We start from the raw sequence: 18,658 nt of genomic DNA, 5'->3' as shown, positions 1-18,658 counted from the left end.
CAGTAGACGGCAGAGGCCAGAGTGGGTTCCCTTTCTGATTTCGCCACCCACCAGCCCTGTTTCCCCTCTTTGTGCCTCATCCCTCTTTAAATGAGCGTAGTAACAGTGTATCTCACAAGTGGCCTTCCTCCCCGTGGGGTAAGCTGAGCACTCCCATGTCCTGGCCTCCACGCAGATGCTACCTTGTGGGACACGCCCTGCCCTTGGGGGCTTTATTCTCCGTGACCCCTGACAGTTCCTGGGGCACCCGTGAAAGCATTTTTGACCTCAGCACTGAGGACTGCGTGCCCCTGGTAGCTGCATCATTGCAGCTGGGTCTGTCCTGTCCAGCGAGCTCACAGTGTGGGGCCTCTCCGTGGGCTGTGAGAGGGGTGGGGACAGCAGTCTGCTCAGCCTGGCACTGGGGCTGTTCCCAGAGGGGGAGCCTCTGTGCAGGTTGAGGAGGATGGGGTGTGTAGAGGTGTTGGGGGGGCTTCCAGGCAGAGGAGCTGCTGGGGGCTGGGGTCTGCATCAGTGTGCAGGGCTGGGGGCACGCACCTGGCATGAGGACAGGGGAGGCGAGGGTGGGGAGCAGGGGCATCAGTCTGTCTGAGGCATGTCTGACCCGGGGAGGAGTTGGAACTTGTTCCTGCAAAAAACAAGGATTTTGTGTGTGTGTGTGGTGGAACGCACAGAACGTAAAATTTACCCATTTAGCCCTCCCCCTTTTGAGGGGCAACAAGAGAGAGCTTCCTATCTGGTGGTTCATTCCCCAGAGGTTCTCAGTGACCGGGCCGGCTGGGGCTGGGGCCAGAGCCGGAAATGCAGCCAGGTCACCTCCTGGGTGGGTGGGGGTGGGGGTGGCAGGGACACAGCTACTTGAGCCCTCACCTGCTGTTTCCCAGGGCGCACGTAGCGGGAAGCCGGAGTCGGGAGCCAGGGCTGAGCCCAGACACTCCAGTGTGGGTCACGTGTGCTCACTGCTAGGCTACGTGCCCACCCCCACTTAAGCTACTTTTTTAAAGAATATTTATTTACTTATTTGAAAGGCAGAGTTAGTTCTTCCACAGCTGCTGGGCTGGGTCAGACCGAAGCCGAGAGAGCCCAGAACTCCGTCCGGGTCTCCCACGTGGGTGCAGGGGCCAAGGACTGGGCCGTCCTCTGCTGCTTCCCCAGGCCACAGCAGGGGCTGGATCGGAAGCAGGGCAGCTGGGACTTGAATCAGTGCCCATGTGGGATGCCAGTGCTGCGTGAGGTGGCCTAACTGCTGCACCACAGTGCCGGCTGATTTTTAACCTGAGCCGTAAAGCAAGTTAAGGCTGGGATTACGTATCTGAGTCAGCGTTGAGGCAGGGAAGAGTCTCTGAGCACTCAAAACAGTTGCAAAGGACCCGTGCACTGGCGCTGAACCCATGCGGGAGCCTCCTTGAGCCCCCACAGTCTTTATTCCTACATGTCACACAGTTCTAATTTCCCTGGATTCTAGATCATTGCAGGCTGCACCTGATGTGGCTGTGGAGCGTCAGACTGGCTATCAAGAGGGGTCCCAGACTGGGAATTGCACAAAGAGCTGAGGTTGTGGTTGGGGCTGAGGTCTGCGGGTGGACAGCCTGACCGCCGTCAGCACCCCAGATAGCACAATTGCAGATTGCAGATGCGGGCAGGGTGGTAGTTAAGGCCCTCACGGTGCCTGAGTCATCAGAAAAGAGTAAACAGTCGCGGTGACGGACAGCTGCGGTGTCTCAGGTGAGCGGTGCCGTGGAAGCCCGGCTGGAGCCACACGTGCAGCTTGAACCTTCCTAGAGCCACGTGGGAACGGACAAAGACGCAGGTGAAGGTGATTGCAGTAACGTACTTATCCCATCCCATCCGAGGTATTTCAGCATGTCATAGTACTCAGACATTGTTAATGAAGTGTCTTACTTTTTTTTGTTTTTTGAAAGGCAGAGTTACAGAGAGGGAGAGGCGGAGGCAGGGAGATCTTCCATCTGCTGGTTCATTTCCGCGATGGCAGCCGTGGCTGTGGGTGAGCCAGACCAACGCCAGGAGCTTCATGCATGTCTCCTGTGTGGGTGCAGGGGCCTGAGCGCCTGGGCCATTTGCTGCTTTCCCAGGCCCCATGTGGGAGGCTGGTGCTGCACACGGTGGCTTCACCCACAGCGCCACAGTGTGGGCCCTCTGCATTCCCTCCCTCCCTCCCTCCCTCCCTCCCTCCCTCCCTCCTTCCCATTAAGTCTCTCAGATTCCAGAACGTAGTGTATGCATACCAGGGGACTTAAACAAGGTTTTTGAAAAAGGAGATAGAAGATAAGCTTATTTTGGTCCAAAAAAACTTTGAAATCTCTGCATAGTGTTTTCATAATATGTATTTGCCATGAGCTTTAATTTTATTTTATTTTACAGATTTATTTATTTGAAAGTCAGAGCGTGGGAGGAAAGAGAGAGAGAGAAGTCTTCCATCAGCAGGTTCATTCCCCATAAGACCATAATGGCCAGGGCTGAGCCAGGTTGAAGCCAGGAGCCAGGAGCTTCTTCCAGGTCTCTCACATGGGTGATAGGTGCCTGGACTCTTCAGCCAGCCTCTGTGTTTTTTCCCAGGCTGTTAGCAAGGAGCTGGATTGGAACTCGAACCGGAACCCATAGGGGATGCTGGCCTTGCTGGCAGCAGCTTTACCTGCAGCCCCACAATGCCAGCCCCTCCCATGAGCTCTAAACAAAAAAATGGAGAGAGTGAGACAGACAGAGGGAGAGAAATCTCCTACCCGCTGGTTCACTCCCTTGTGCTCCCAATAGGGAGTGTTGGGCTGGACCAACGCCAGGAGCTGGGAAATTAATTCAGGTCTCCCGTGAGGGAGACAGGGATCTGAGCACTCTTTTTTTTTTTTTTTTTTAAGATTCATTTATTTACTTGAAAGTCAGAGTTACACAGAGAGGAGAAGCAAGGGTGGAGGGTGGGGGGGGGGGCTTCCATCCGCTGGTTCACTCCCCAGTTGGCCACAACGATCGGAGCTGTGCCGATCTGAAGTCAGGAGCCAGGATTTTCCTCCAAGTCTTCCCATGTAGGTGCAGGGGCCCACGGACTTGGGCCGTATTCCACTGCTTTCCCAGGCCGTAGCAGAGAGCTGGATCAGAAGTGGAGCAGCCGGGACTAGAACTGGTGCTCATGGGATGCCGGCACTGCAGGCGGTGGCTTTACCTGCTGTGCCACAGCGCCGGCCCCGGAGCTGAGCACTTGAGCCATCACCTGTGTGTCCACAGGAAGCTGGGATTGTGGGGGACGTCCATAGCTAGGCCGAGCACCTGCCCTCCTATGGAGCAGCTCGACTTAACCACGTCTCAGGTTCTCGGTAGCCTCACGGCATAGTGGCCATCACACGGAGGACCAGGCTGCCAGTTGTGGATTTCGGCTCTCATAAGGGGTTAAATCTCATCCATTCAGAGACTGCTGTTCTTCTGAAGAGTTAACCCTTTGGTTGGCTGCTGTCTGCTGTCGTGTTTGAGAAGTTCCTGGGAGGTGGGGTAGTGCAGTACTGAGAGCACAGCTGGGGAGCAGGCCGTCTGGGTTTCAGTCCCGGCTCGTTAGCTAGTGTGTCGTCATGGGTGAGCGGCGTGGTTTTTCTGTCTCCATCTGTGAGACGGAGGTCTTGGCGGTCCCTCGAGGGCCGCGTGTGTGCAGTGAGCGCTGTGGAAGGTGCCTTCCTTTCCCGCGTGGCTGCCGGCTCTAGAGTGGAAGTGATTTTGATTCACAGTGTTCTGAAGGGATTCCTGCCTTGGAGACTGTTACTGGCCGTGGAGGGGAGGGTGGTGCCGGTGGGTTCTTTTCCTCAGCTTAGTATAGAAATCAAAAGCCGGGAAACAGTTTACAAAGAGGCAGAAACTTATTAGACAGAAAGGAAACTTTTATTTGATTGGCAAGTGACAGAGAAAGCGTTTGGGGGCCGGCACTGTGGCGCAGCGGGTTAAAGCCCTGGCCTGAAGTGCCGGCATCCCATATGGGCGCCAGTTTGAGACCCGGCCACTCGTTTTCTGATCCAGCTCTCTGCTGTGGCCTGGGAAAGCAGTAGAAGATGGTCCAAGTGCTTGGGCCCCTGCACCTGCATGGGAGGCCTGGAGGACGCTCCTGGCTCCTGATGGGTGCAGTTCCAGCTGTTGCGGCCAGTTGGGGAGTGAACCAGCGGATGGAAGACGTCTCTCTCTGCCTCTCCTCTCTCTGTGTAACTCTGACTTTCAAATAAATAAATACATCATTAAAAAAAAAAGAAAACATGGAGTGCCCAAGTGGGACGGTGGCTTTGAAGAAGTATCCTTGTTTTTAAAGCGTTTCTATTTTTTTTAATTTTTAAGCTTTTTATTTGGTGAGAGAAATGCGTAGGAGAGTGAGAGCCCTATCTAAGAGAGAAATCTGGATTCATATCGAGCAGTGGAAGCCAGCCATGTGGAGGAACCTGTAGGCCAGAAAGCATGGAGTGGGTGGCCCAAAGGTCATGTGCCCTGAAGGTGCAGGGGCAGCTTGCAGGTCCAGGGCGACAGGGAAAAAGAGCCAAAAAGGGCCAGGCTCTGCATGTTCCAGGCCTTTGATCCACTTCCAAAGGGGAGTGGTTAATAAGGCATTACTGTTCATTGGGTTATCCTGTTGGGTGTGCCCATTGGACAGGGATTTCCACATACATATGTTGATTGGCTTGGGGCTCAAAGAGTGTGAGAGGGGTCTCCTGGAGACCCTGGATAGTGAGGAGGGTCTCCTGGAGACCCTGGATAGTGAGGGGGGGCTCCTGGAGACTGTCTCCTTAGGGGCTCAGCCCCCTCCTCTGCTAGCTCTGGGTGGAAGATTGCAACTAACTTGAAGGCGTGATTTATTTATTTTTTAAAAGATTTGTTTTATTTACTTGAAAGAATTAGAGAGAGAGGTCTTCTCTCTACTGGTTCACTCCCCAAATGACCGCAGTGGCCAGAGCTGAGCTGATCTGACATCAGGAGCCAGGAGCTTCCTTCAGGTCTCCCACGCGGGTGCAGGGGCCCAAGGACTTGGGCCATCTACTGCTTTCCGAGCCCATAGCAGAGAGCTGGATCAGAAGTAGAGCAGCCAGGACTCGAACCGGCGCCCATATGGGATGCCGGCACTGCGGGTCAGGGCCTTAACCTGCTGCACCACAGCGCTGGTCCCAAAGGCATAATTTAAAACTTTAAGGTCACACAAGATAGCCAGAGTCTTTTGGAGCCAGTCTGACTCTCCCCAGGGCCTCAGCCCCTCCCCTGCCGGCTCTGGGTGGAAGACTGCACCCACCCTGGAGGTGGGATTTAAGCCGCAAGGTCACACACGCAGCACGAGAAGCTGTTAGTGGGGAGACGCCGGTTGGTCTGGAGACAGCTTTCCAGCCCCGCTGCAGCCTGCTGGTGCAGGACATCCTGCCTCTGTCTGAGGGGCCCGAGACCCCAGCCCGCCGGCCTCAGAGACTGCTCAGTTTCTTTCCTTTTTTTTCCTTTTTTTAAAGATTGATTGATTTATTTGGAAGTCAGAGTTACACAGAGAGAAAGGTCAGATCTTCCATCCACTAGTTCACTCCCCAAATGACAGCAACAGCCCACGGCTGGGCCAGGCCGAAGCCAGGAGCCACATAGGTGCAGGGGCCCAAGCACTTGGGCCATCTTCCACTACCCTCCCAGGCGCATTAGCAGGGAGCTGGATCCGAAGTGGAGCAGCTGGGACTTGAACTGGCATCCTCGTGGGATGCTGGCACTGCAGACAGCGTCTTAACTCGCCACACCAGAGTGCTGGCCCGAGTTTCTGAGAAGCGTCTTCACAGGTGAAGGAGAAGCATCGGTCTCGCTTGCTGACTGACGTTCTGTGTCTGGCACGGTTGGGCCTGCCCCTGCCTGCAGCAGTGTACCGTGCTGGTGGACGCAGGGCCGCAGCACCGCTGTCATGGGCTCTGAGGGCACCGCTCGTCCTGCCTGCAGGGACACTTTCTTGTTCTGTTCTTGTACTTGGAGCATTCTTGCACACTGGATTGTTTGAGTTTCATCTTCTAGTCTTTGTAAATAGAGTAGAAAAAATAAGATTGAAATATTTTAAAATTACTGTTTAGATTGGGCGGGTGCTGTGGTGTAGTAGGTTAAGCCTGCGGCACTGGCATCCCATGGGCCAGTTTTGAGTCCCGGCTGCTCCACTTCCAGTCCAGCTCCCTGCTACGGCCTGGGGAGGCAGCGAAGGACGGCCCAGGGGCTTGGGCCCCTGCACCCTTGTGGGTGACTCGGAAGAAGCTCCTGGCTCCGGACTGGCCCAGCTCTGCTGTTGGGGCCATTTGGGGAGTGAACCTGCGGATGGAAGACCTCTCTCTCTGTCTCTCCTTCTCTCTGTGACTCTGCCTCTCAAATAAATAAATAAATCTTTTAAACAATTTTTACCGTTTAGTATCTCGTAGCTCCTCATCTCGTAGAGTGAAGCAGCCAAATCACGGTTGCGTAGGGTCAAGTGGAAGGGCCTGCCGGGTGCTTTGGGCAGGGCTGCTGGCCTGTGCTGTTGATGGGCAGCCAGCCCTGCTGTCCAGTCTGCCCTCTGGCCGCTCTCCCTCCCCAGCTGCCGCAGTGCTCGCTCACTGTGAGGAGTCTGTCTGACCCTGGCCCTTCTGTGGGACACTGCAGGTCTGCGCTGTGGTTTTCTCTTGTCTCTTCTGTCTATGCTGCAGGGTCAGGGAGGGTGGACAGTGGGCCCAGAGCCTGGTCCAGGGCCAGGCTGGGCTCTGAGGTCCTGGGTGAGGGCAAGAGTGAAGGTGTGAGTGTGCCTGTTCACGCCAGCTGCACGGCAGCGGCTTGCTTCGCACTCCGGGGCTGGCCTCTTGTCCTGCCGCAGGACAACTACGAAACCCGCCCAGGAGCCCAGGTCAGCCACGGTGGTGGTGATTTGCAGGGTTGAGCACGGAGGGAGGGCCTGTGGTCTCGCTGGCTTCTGGTGGGTTTCCAGGGTTGCTGGTGATCAGGCAGCGAGGCTTCTGTGCGGCACCAGGAAGGGAGAACAGGGCGTCTGTGAGCCAGCCGTGGCCACTGCCCGCGCTTTTGTGGTAAAGTCAAAATAGCCAAGTCCCGCGACTAAACTGAATGAAGAAAGGAATGTCTGTGTTTTGCCAGCTTTTTTTTTTTTTCAAGTGTGACAACTAATTGTTCCTGAAAGTCTCTTAATCTGAAGCCTGTGGTAATGTTACATTGGAAGAACGTGCTCCTGCATGTTGGGCCTAGCGGTTAACGCTCTGGTTGGGACACCAGCACCCATGACCAAGGGCCTGGGTTTGAGTCGTGGCTCCACTTCAGTGCTGGCTTCCTGCCACTGTGCACCCTGGGAAGTGGCAGGTGACGGCTCGGATAGTGGTCCCTGCCGCCCACGTGGGAGACCAGGACTGGGTTCCCAGCTCCCTGCTTCAGCCTGGTCGTTGTGGGCATCTGAGCAGTGCCGTCTGTCTCTGCCCCCCCCCCCCCCCGGAATAAATAAATATTAAAAGAAAAAACCAGTCGTTGTGGGCATCTGAGCAGTGCCGTCTGTCTCTGCCCCCCCCCCCCCCGGAATAAATAAATACTAAAAGAAAAAACCAGAGAGGGTGGATGGTGAGGTAGAAAAAAAGTAAGCCCAGTTTCTAGTAGTTGGTGAGGTGTTGGTGTTGGCTAATATATGGAGAAATCTGGTGCTAGAAATCCCTGGAACCAAATCCCGCACCCTGTGCGGCCAGGCAGGACGAATGTGTAAGCTGGGGTTTGCAGTCTTTGGAGGGCTCAGACACTCGGATCCCTGCGGCGCCTCCTGTCTCCATGTTCTCCCACCCCAGGTGCTGCCGCCGCCATCTAAACTGAGGTGCCTCCTCGTTTTGGTGTGAAATGTTCAATGTCTTTCTTGTGGTTTGAAGCTTCACTAGCTTGTCATGAAACCGTCGTTCCTGCTGTTGGTACTGCAGAGGGAGGGGACCCCGGGGCGGCTGCGGCACCCTGCTCCCCGCCGGGAAGCCCTTGTCTGGGTAGCTCCCGGGGAAGCAGGTGATTCCACGAGCTACACAGGCATCCTGAGACAGGACGTGGCCTGGCTGCGTGGGGGGCAGTCCTGTGCTGGGCCAGCACTTTGAGGCGCTGTGTGTGTGTCCCGACTAGGTGCTGGGACTGTGAAAGCCAGGATTGGCTCAGCAGGGACAAATGTAATACAAAAACGGGAGGCATACACACGTCTGTGTCAGCTTCGACTGTGTGTCCACACGACGACAGGCACTGGGGACCTAAGACACGGCCTTGCTGTCCCAGGGCTGCAGGCAGAGGCAGGTTGCCAGGCGGGAGTGTTTGCCGAAGCAAACCTCAGAATCGGGTAGCCCTGGCTCCAGGCTTGTCTCAGTCACACTGCCGGACTTTTCAGAACTCACGTCCTCATCCATACAGGGACAACAGTGATGCCTGTCTCTAAAGAGTTATGGTGTGCTTCTAGAGAAAAATGATACATAGCCTGAAAAATGAAGCAGAATTGTATGTTTTCTTGTGGGAAGATGCCCAAACACATTGTTATGTTAGCTGGAAAACCACCGTTCTGTTTAATGTGACCTCATTGCAGGGGAATCCTACTGTGGAGAGGTTTGAAAGGAATATACCAGCCATTTGCAGTTCAGGTCGTTAGGGGACTTCGTTATTTTCCCTGACTCTTAAAAAGCAGGGTGTTAATTTATCACTTGCAACGCTGTGGCTGACCTGTGGCGCAGTGGTTAGATGCCGTTTGGGACTCCAGCATTCTGTACCAGAGCGCCAGTTCACGTTGCGGCCACTCCTCTGCTGATCCCCTCCTTGCTAACGGGTCCGGGAAGGAGCAGTAGCTGGGGCCCTGCCACCCTTGTGGGACACCTGTGTGGAGTCCTGGGCTCCTGCCTTCAGCTTGGCCCAGGCCCACCCTTGTGGGAGACCTGTGTGGAGGCCTGGCTCCTGCCTTCAGCTTGGCCCAGGCCCAGCTTTGTGGGCCTTTGGGAGGGTAAAGCAGCAGATGGAAGATCTTGTTCTCTGTCTTTCGAATAAATAAATCTTAAAAAAGTGAAGATACTTAAAAAAAAAAAGATTTATTTATTCGAGAGGCAGAGAGAGAGGTCTTCCAGCCACTGGTTCCTCCCCAGATGGCCACAGCGACTGGAGCTGTGCCGATCCGAAGCCAGGAGCCAGAGCTGCTTGGTCTCACGCGGGTGCAGGGCTGGTGCTGTTCCTGCTCTGCTGGACCCTGCAGGTGAGGACACCTGCTGGGTTGTGCACTCTCTTCTTTCTTTCTTTCTTTCTTTCTTTCTTTCTTTCTTTCTTTCTTTCTTTCTTTCTTTCTTCCTTCCTTCCTTCCTTCTTTTCTTTTCTTTTCTTTTCTTTTCTTTTCTTTTCTTTTCTTTTCTTTTCTTTTCTTTTCTTTTCTTTTCTTTTCTTTTCTTTTCTTTTCTTTTCTTTTCTTTTCTTTTCTTTTCTTTTCTTTTCTTTTCTTTTCTTTTCTTTTCTTTTCTTTTCTTTTCTTTTCTTTTCTTTTCTTTTCTTTTCTTTTAAGATGGATTGATTTGATAGGCAGAAGGACAGGATCTGCTGGTTAATTCCCATTTGCTGCAACAGCAGGTCTGGGCCGGGACAAAGCCAGGAGCCAGGAACTCCATCCTGGTCTCCCACATGGGTGGCAGGGGCCCAACTATTGGGCCGTCCTCCTCTGTTTTCCGGGGTGCATTAGCAGGTGCCAGATTGGAAGCAGAGTAGCTGGGACTTGAGTGGCCAGGACTGGGCCAGGCCGAAGCAGGAGCTAAGAACTCTTTGTGGGCCTCCCACGTCGGTAGCAGGAACTGAAGTACTTGAACCATCAGCTGTTGCCTCTCAGGCACATTAGCAGGAAGCTGGCTGGAAAGTGGAGGTGGGACTCGGTCCTGGGCGCTGCAGGGCCCCAAGCGGTAGCTTGATCTCGCTGCACCACAGTGCCTACCCCTGAGACGTGTTTTATCTTTTTTTTTTTTTTTTTTTTTTTTTTTTGACAGGCAGAGTGGACAGTGAGAGAGAGAGAGAGAAAGGTCTTCCTTTGCCGTTGGTTCACCCTCCAATGGCCGCCGCGGCCGGCGCGCTGCGGCCGGCGCACCGCGCTGATCCGATGGCAGGAGCCAGGAGCCAGGTGCTTTTCCTGGTCTCCCATGGGGTGCAGGGCCCAAGCACTTGGGCCATCCTCCACTGCACTCCCGGGCCACAGCAGAGGGCTGGCCTGGAAGAGGGGCAACCGGGACAGAATCCGGCGCCCCGACCGGGACTAGAACCCGGTGTGCCGGCGCCGCTAGGCGGAGGATTAGCCTAGTGAGCCGCGGCGCCGGCCCGAGACGTGTTTTATCTTAACAGAACAACTTTAGTGACTTAGAAAACACTGAAGCACCTGTCATTGTAGTTGGGAACGTATGCCTTTCTCTTAGTAGGACTAGTATGAATACTATCTTAGAGGACAAAACGCCTTATTTTTGTGTCAAAATGTGGATTCTTGTAAGGGCATCCTGAGTGCCGAGCCAGTAATAACACACTGACCGACTGAGGCCAGAGGGGATACTTGGTGTCAGTGCGGAAAGACGGTGAGGTGGGAGCAGTGGTCGGCCGTGCTCGGCCCTGTTTTCTCTCCTCTGTGCAAAGCGGCAGCCAGAGCTCTTGACCTGGCAGAGCTGGGACTTCCCTGCCCTGAACAGAGGCACCGAGATGTCGCCCTGGCCAGGCGGTGGGAAGGGAGGGGCCTTCCCCACAGCAGGACAGTCCCTGCTCCTCACACCTGCCGCCTCAAGGCACTGGACCGAAGCCAGTATTCCTGCCAGCCCCTCCCCCTTGCTCTGAGCTCTCTGCAGAGGACTGGTCAAGGCCTGGAATCTCTGTGGTTTCATGCAACAAGTGCAGGCCGAGGAGCCGGACTTGGGTTCCGTCTGTACTCTACTGCGAGAACCGGCTGCCTGGAGTGAGTGCCGAGCCATGGCTGGCCCTTGGGTCTCTGAATGGTCGTCGTGGCTAAGGTTCCTTTCAGTTGCAAGTGACTGAAACCAACTCTTGTTTTCCAGCCACTTAAAAAAAGGAGGCTTATTGGAGGACACTGGAGGGCGAGAGAAACGACTGGGTCTTGGGATGGGCAGGAATGGGGACAGCTCTGGGGCCCCTCGCAGCGGGTGTGGCGGCCTCTGCAGCCACTCTGCCCGCCCCCTTGTCAGCTGCCCTCGCGGGACACGCTGCTTCTGCTCTGCGCCGCCTCCAGGGTGCGCACTCTCTCGCACATGCTTGTTTCTGTGCCTGCTCCCTCCGCCTGTTCTCAGCAAAGCAGCCGTAGTGAACCTGTAAATTCTTGGGGCAAAATACACCATTTTTGTGCTTTTTAAAGATTTATTTTATTTTTTTCACAGGCAGAGTGGATAGGGACAGAGAGAAAGGTCTTCCTTTACCATTGGTTCACTCTCCAATGGCCGCTGCTGCTGGCGCACTGCGGCCCGCGCACCGCGCTGATCCGAAGGCAGGAGCCAGGTGCTTCTCCTGGTCTCCCATGGGGTGCAGGGCCCAAGCACTTGGGCCATCCTCCACTGCCCTCCCAGGCCACAGCAGAAAGCTGGACAGGAAGAGGAGCAACCAGGACAGAATCCAGCGCCCCGACCGGGACTAAAACCTGGTGTGCCAGCGCCGCAGGTGGAGGATTAGCCTAGTGAGCCGTGGCGCCTGCCTTAAAGGTTAATTTATTTGTTTGAGAGGCAGAGTTACAGAGAGGCAGAGGCAGAGGCAGAGAGGGAGAGAGGTCTTCCATCCACTGGTTCACTCCCCAAGTGGCCGCAACGGCCAGAGCTGGGCAGATCCGAAGTCAGGAGCCAGGAGCTTCTTCCAGGTCTCCCATGTGGGCACAGGGGTCCAAGGACTTGGGACATCTTCCTCTGCTTTCCCAGGCCATTGGAGAGAGAACCAGTGTCCATATGGGGCGCCACAGGCGCAGGCTTAGCCCACTACGTCACAGTGCCAACTACAAATACACCAGTTTTTAGAAAATATTTATTTATTTATTTATTTGAAAAGTAGGAGGAGCGAGTGAGTGGGTCTGCAGGGGCCTCAACAACCAGGCCGAGCCAGGAGCTCCATCTGGGTCTCCCACCTGAATGCAGGGGCCCAAGGACTTGGGCCATCAGCGGCTGCCTTCCCAGGTGTGGGAGCAGGGAGCTGGATTGGAAGTTGGAGCAGCTGGGACTGGAAACTGCACTCTGATATGGGATGCCAGTGTTGGCAGCAGTGGCTTAACCCCCTGCACCATGGGGCCAGCCCCAGGTATGACGCTTCTTAGCTCAAAATCCTCCAGGTGCTTCCAGTCTGCCTTCAAGAAAAAGCCTAATCAGAAGCTTAGCTCTCACTTCTTACTCTTTTTTTTATAAAGATCTATGTATTTGAAAGGCAGAGTTAAGGGACAATGTGAGAGTGTGAGATCCTCCATCTGCTGGTTCACTCTCCAAACGGCATCAATGGCTGGTGCTGGGCCGGACCAAAGCCAGGAACTCCATGCAGGTCTCCCATGTGAATTGCTGGAGCCCGAGTACTCAGGACATCCTCCGCTGCTTTTTCAACACATTAGCAGGGAGCTGGATCAGAAGAGGAGCAGCTGGGACTTGAACCCGTGCTCATAAGAGTTGCCAGTGTTGTAGGTGGCGGCTTAACCTGCTGTGCCAGTGCCAGCCCCCGTTTCTGACTCTCCCCCCTGATCCTCAGCACCGGCCAAGCTGGGCTGGGTACGCTTGGTCTTGCCGACGTTCCTGCCGCTTCCTGTCCGATGCTCTTCCCTCTGGCTGTGGCCCAGGCTCACGCTTTGACCTCCTCCAGTGAGGTGCTTTGTTTCTTTCTTTTTTGGTCATTTTTATTTCTGAGGCAGAGCTACAGAGAGGGGGGAGAGAGAAATCTTCTATCTGCTGGTCCACTCCCCCAGAGCCGCAATGGCTGGGGCTGGGCCAGGTTGAAGCCAGGAGCCAGGAGCTTCCTCTGGATCTCCCATGTGGGTGCAGGGGTGCAGGCACCTGGGCCGTCCTCCACTGTCCACCCAGGTGCACCAGCAGGGACCTGAACCGGCACCCATCTGGGGTGTTGGCTTGTAGGTGGTGGCCTAACCCGCCATGCCACAGCACCAGCCAGACTCATTCGGTGTCTTGTCTTGTGTTGAGGTGCCATCTGGATGGTGGGTTGTCACCAGGGTGGCAGGGCTGAGCAGCCAGCAGGCAGGCGGTGGGGAGGGGGGGTGACCAGGCAGGCAGAGGGGCGGCTTGACTCCTTACTGCAGCAGAAGTTACCGCCTTCCGGGCGCCTTTGCCCTTTTTCTCCACAGTGTGTACCGCCACCCACTGTGGTGTCTGTTTTACACTTTTGTTTTGTCTCTTTATCCCATCTCTAATGAAAACTCCAAGACGGGAGCCTTGTGCTGAGCACTCAGAGGCTGGCGGGCGGCGGGCCCTCAACACAGATCCTTGTGGGGAGCATCTCTCTCTCTCTCTCCCTCTCTCTATCGCCCAAGATTTATTTCATTTACTTGAAAGAGTTACACAGAGAGAGGTCTTCCATCCACTGGTTCACTCCCCAGATGGCCTCAATGGCTGGAGCTGTGCTGATCTAAAGTCAGGAGCCAGGAGCCTCTTCCGGGTCTCCCACGTGGGTGCAGGGGCCCAAGGACTTGGACCATCTTCTGCTGCTTTCCCAGGCCACAGCAGAGAGCTGGATCAGAAGCAGAGACTTGAACCGACGCCCATATGGGATGCTGGCACTGCAGGCGGCAGCTTTACCCACTACGCCGCAGCCCCAGCCCCAGCCCCATGAGGAAGTTCTCAATGTCAAGTGTCTCTCCCAATCCAGCAGCGTGGGGGGCATGTGTGTAAGATGAGAGAGGTCCCCGGGAGCCCACACCCCATGAAGGGCTGAGTCCGTTTGGCAGATGGCCATTGAGGGCACTGAAAATGTTCCCCTCCCTTCCTGAGTGTGCCGAGCTCCCTGCCAACGTCGACGTTCAGGATGTCCGTCACTCCCCGTAATACGAATGTCATAGTACGGGAATGCGGACGGCCTCCCGGTGTCGCACAGGGCTCTGGTGCTGTGAGTGGACCCAGGCCAGGTTCCCAGCGGAGTGAATTCCAGAGTGGGAAGGCACTTGGCGTTTCACTGCGTTTCCTTCTGCAACGGGCACTCAGCTGCGAGTGTATCCATCTTTTAATGAATGTCTACTAATTTCCTCTCATATTCATACTCAGAATATTTTGCTTTTCAAAGGTGCAAGTATAAGCAAGCAGTGAGCTCTTTATTAAAAATAGCTTGATACTATGTTGCTGTTTTCCAGCTTTGGGGTAAAGATTATTCCCAGAGTTTTCAGCAGGGCGAGCAGCCTGAATGGTTGGGTTTTCTAAGTGTTGGAGAATCAGCACTGTCTGTTCTGGAGCCACTTGAGTAGTAACGTAAGCTTTGGAATCAGACACTCCAGGGTTCGGTCTGTGTTTCCGGTGCTTTTTTGTGCCGTGGCTGTGGACTGTCTGATCTGTGGGCAGTGCTGTGCTTCTCAGTAAATGCTGAAACAATGCTGTTTGTGGAGGCTACGCTGCATGAGCTTTTGGTCCTCAGGATCGTGTTGTAAGTTTCGTCCTGAGTGTAAGCACCTGCGCGCGTCTCGGCTGGCAGCACGCGGGAGTGAGGGGAACTGGGAGCTCCGGCGTGTTGTGCTCCAACTGGTTCTAGTCCCGGTCGGGGCGCCGGATTCTGTCCCGGTTGCCCCTCTTCCAGGCCAGCTCTCTGCTGTGGCCCGGGAGTGCAGTGGAGGATGGCCCAGGTGCTTGGGCCCTGCACCCCATGGGAGACCAGGAGAAGCACCTGGCTCCTGGCTTTGGATCGGCACAGCACGCCAGCCGCAATGCGCCGGCCATAGGGGCCATTTGGGGGTGAACCAATGGAAAAAGGAAGACCTTTCTCTCTGTCTCTCTCTAACTCTGCCTGTTTTTGAAAAAAATCTTACATCTGCTGCCACATCAGCAGGAACTGGGCCAGGCCGAAGCCAGGAGCCTGGAACTCTGGGTCTCCCATGTGGGCAGTGGGCGTCCAGCTACTTGGACCAGCTCTGCTCCGTTCGCAGGTGCATTAACAGGGGGCTGAATTGGAAGCTGAGGAGCCAGACTTTAGCCGGTGCTCAGGCGTGGGGTGCCGCTTTCGCAAGCCGTGGCTTAACCCACTTCCTTCTGATGGGGATCTCGAGGTCCTGGTTACAGGAGTCACCCAGCAGTGCTAACACTGAGCTTTTTCTTCCTTGGAACTCACCTAATTAGGTGAAACTTGATCGGCCATGTCCTCTGCTGCACCACAGTGGTCTGTCTTGTCTCACGGGAGTCTTATCAGGGTTCCTGTCATCAGTGCCTCGGTTTAGATGCCACAGGCCTGAGGACATCTAGGTAAGTATTTTCTCTTTGTAAATGGCATAGATAATCTCCAGGGACTGGGACCGTTTCTTTTCCACACTTTTGTCTGCATTTCTGCAGATGAGGAGCATTCTGAAAATAGAACCTCAGAGTTCTGTTCTCATGAACAAGATCAACGCAGCATCCTGGTTTTCAAGAGCTGGCCCAAATCTGATCAAGATGAACAGAGGCATTGTTTAAAAAAAAGGATGCTGTTGGATTTGCTTTTCCTCTGTCAGTCGTACTTACGGGATGGGTAGTTACTGTTGAATGTCTATGCATGTGATCACATAAGGGTGTTCTTCAGGGACACCGTTTCACGAATTACATTTTATACCTCATTTCCTGCTGGCAAAAGGAATCGTTCTAAATTTTTTGTATTTGAAGACGTGAGAAAGTAGGGGTTGTCCGTGTGACGTTTCCTAGCGCAGTGTTTGATTCGCAGTGGTATGAGCACCCCGCCTACACCCTGCACTCACCCCCGTCCTCCCGCCCTGGCGGCCGCAGGCCTGCTTGGTGTCTCCCGGGTTTGCCCACTCTGGAAGTGTCGTGGAAGTGATCATGCGACTTGAACCCCAGCATGCAGCTCTTCTCACTTGGCGCGATGATCCCGAGGCTCAGCCGTGTTGCAGAGTTGACCTTGTCCCCTTTGGGGCCCAGTAGTGTTCCCTGGTGCAGGGCGACCACTTCTGGTTTAGCCATTTATCAGCTTGGGTTGTTTACATTTTTTTGCTTTGTAAATAATACTGCTATGAACATTTATGTACAGTTTTTGTGTAGACATGTTTTAAGTTCTCAAACAAATTAAAGTGGAAAAAATATTATTTTTAAAAGATCTATTTTATTTTATTTGAAAGGAAGAGTTAGAGAGGGAGCAGTATCTTCCATCTGCTGGTTCATTCCCCAGATGGTGCTATAGCAGGGCTGGCCCCATCCAAAGCCAAGAGCTTCTTCCTGGTCTCCCATGTGGATAGAGGGGCCCAAGCACTTGGGCCATCTTCTGCTTTCCCAGGGGTGTTAGCAGGGAGCTGGATCAGAAGTGGAGCAGCTGAGACTCAAACCGGCACCCATACACCCACTACGCCACTGCTGGCCCTGAAAAAATATTTCTTATTTGAAGATTTATTTATCTTGAAAGAGTTACAGAGAGAGGGGTCTTCCATCTGCTGGTTCACTCCCCAAATGGCCACAAAGGCCAGAGCTGAGCCCATCCAGAGCCAGGAGCTTCTTCTGGGTCTCCCATGTGGGTGCAGGGGCCCAAGAACTTGGGCCATCCTCCGCTGTTTTCTTAGGCACATTAACAGGGAGCTGGATTGGGAGTGGAGCAGCCAGGACTCGAACTGGCACCCATATGGGATGCTGGTGATGTAGGCTGGTGCTTTAACCTGCTGTGCCACAGCACTGGCCCCTGAAAAATATTTCTTAAAAAATATATCCAATGCAGGAATATATTTTCTTGAATTTTGCAAAGCAGTGTATGAAAACAAGTCTACTCTGAGAGTTGTTGGCATACTTAAAGTTTTGAAAAGGCCATGAAAAAGGAATTAAATAATTTATGTAGTTTTATTTAAATAATCTTTACAGTAGGCTGGCACCAAGGCTCAGTAGGTTAATCCTCTGCCTGCGGTGCTGGCATACCAGGTTCTAGTCCCGGTCGGGGCGCCAGATTTTGTCCTGGTTGCCCCTCTTCCAGACCAGCTCTCTGCTGTGGCCCGGGAGTGCAGTGGAGGGTGGCCCAAGTGCTTGGGCCCTGCACCCCATGGGAGACCAGGAGAAGCACCTGGCTCCTGGCTTCGGATTAGCGCGATGCGCCAGCCGCGGCGGCCATTGGAGGGTGAACCAACGGCAAAAAAGGAAGACCTTTCTCTCCGTCTCTCTCTCTCTCTCACTGTCCACTCTGCCTGTCAAAAATAAAAATTAAAAAATTTTAAAAAAAGGAGACGTTATATAATAGGGGAATACATTATAAGCAGGGAAGTATTTAAAACTTTGGCCTCCTTTTTTATTTAGAAGTGCGTTAGAGTAGTGGTTCAGAGCCTAAGCTTTTGGAGTCAAAGTCCTGGCTGGGGTCTGTTAGCTCAGTGCCTTAGATGAGTGCTTTGCCCTGCCTCTGAGGTGATGCAGCTCTGAGCGAGTCCCAGTGTGCAGCCAGTGCCCGTGAGCAGCAGCAGTGTCTCCCCCGGGCAGTGGCCCCCGATAGTCTACGAAGTCCTGGTTGTCCAGGACACCTCCGAGTAGTGTCTTTCAAACTTTCTTGGCCATAACCCACACGAGGAAACACTTTTCACAGGATGACCGAGTTCTGACACGGCTGTACCCACACACGTGTCCCTGTAGTCGACGTGTGAGGACAGCTCCCTCCCCTGTCTGCTGGGCTCTTTGTTTCATTTTAATGGACTTTCAAACAGCTGCAGATCCACAGAAGAACGGTCAGAAGGTAGAGTCCATTCGGTGTTTTCCAGCAGCGCCTCTCGGAGTGGCAGACCCCTGCCCTGTCGGCGCGTGTCACCGCTTGTGCGTGCATAGAATGCTGCTGACTGAAGTCCGTTGTCTGCACCAGGGTTACTGCTTGTGCTGCACGTGCCCCCTGGGATTCAGCAGGTGTAGGACGTGTGCCCATCACGACGGATTCACACACATGAGCTCGCCGCCCTGTGCGCCTCCTGCTGATCCTGGCAGCTGCCTGCAGCTGCCTGCGCTGTATCACTCTTTGCAGAGCCTGCTGTAGTTGGAGCCTTTGCAGGCTGGTGTACGTCACTTGTCAATATGCAATTAAGCTTCCTCCAGGGTTTGGTTTGTTGTTGTTGTCGTTGTTTGTTTGTTTTTGGCTTTGAGGGCTCATTTCTTTTCATTGCTGAGTGATCTGAACACGCCACGGAAGGCCATCTGGGTCCCTTCTGAGTTGCATCTGGGTTGCACATGAGTAAACATCGTGTGTGTTTCTGTGCGGATGGGAGTTTTTGGCTCCTTGGAGAGAATGCGATGGAGTCCAGTTTGGGTCATGTGGCTAAAGTATGCTTCATTGTGTGAGAAGCTACCAAACTGCCCCACCCGCGAGTTCCCGCTGCTTCACCACTCTCAGCACTTGATGGAGTTGGTGTTTTGGATTTTGGCCTAATTGGTGTGCAGTGGCATCTCATTGTTTCATTAAAGTTTTATTTATCTGAGAGATGGGGAGAGGGAGATGGGGAAGTGGTCCCGTCACAGCTGGCACTGAGCCGGCTGGGACGAGTCAGCATCTCTCAAGTCTC

The 18,658-nt window shown here is 54.1% G+C and overlaps 1 protein-coding gene across 11 annotated transcripts in view; it reads left to right on the top strand.

Moving 5' to 3' along the window:
* PPP1R13B (protein phosphatase 1 regulatory subunit 13B) overlaps positions 1-18,658 on the top strand; it is an 88,776-nt gene that overhangs the window by 8,138 nt on the left and 61,980 nt on the right. Inside the window, exon 1 of one of the 11 annotated variants that reach the window (XM_070065434.2) lies at positions 15,278-15,401. The exons of the other annotated variants lie outside the window; for them this stretch is intronic. The gene's annotated coding sequence lies outside the window, so the exon portion shown is untranslated. Of the gene's footprint in view, positions 1-15,277; positions 15,402-18,658 lie in introns of those variants that run through there. 11 annotated transcript variants of the gene reach the window in all.

This window comes from Oryctolagus cuniculus, chromosome 20, assembly GCF_051225735.1.
Source record: "Oryctolagus cuniculus isolate XC-2025 breed Fujian yellow rabbit chromosome 20, ASM5122573v1, whole genome shotgun sequence".
NCBI lineage: Eukaryota > Metazoa > Chordata > Mammalia > Lagomorpha > Leporidae > Oryctolagus > Oryctolagus cuniculus.
Note: the sequence above shows the minus strand (reverse complement) of the source record. Positions and strands in the feature narration are given on the sequence as shown.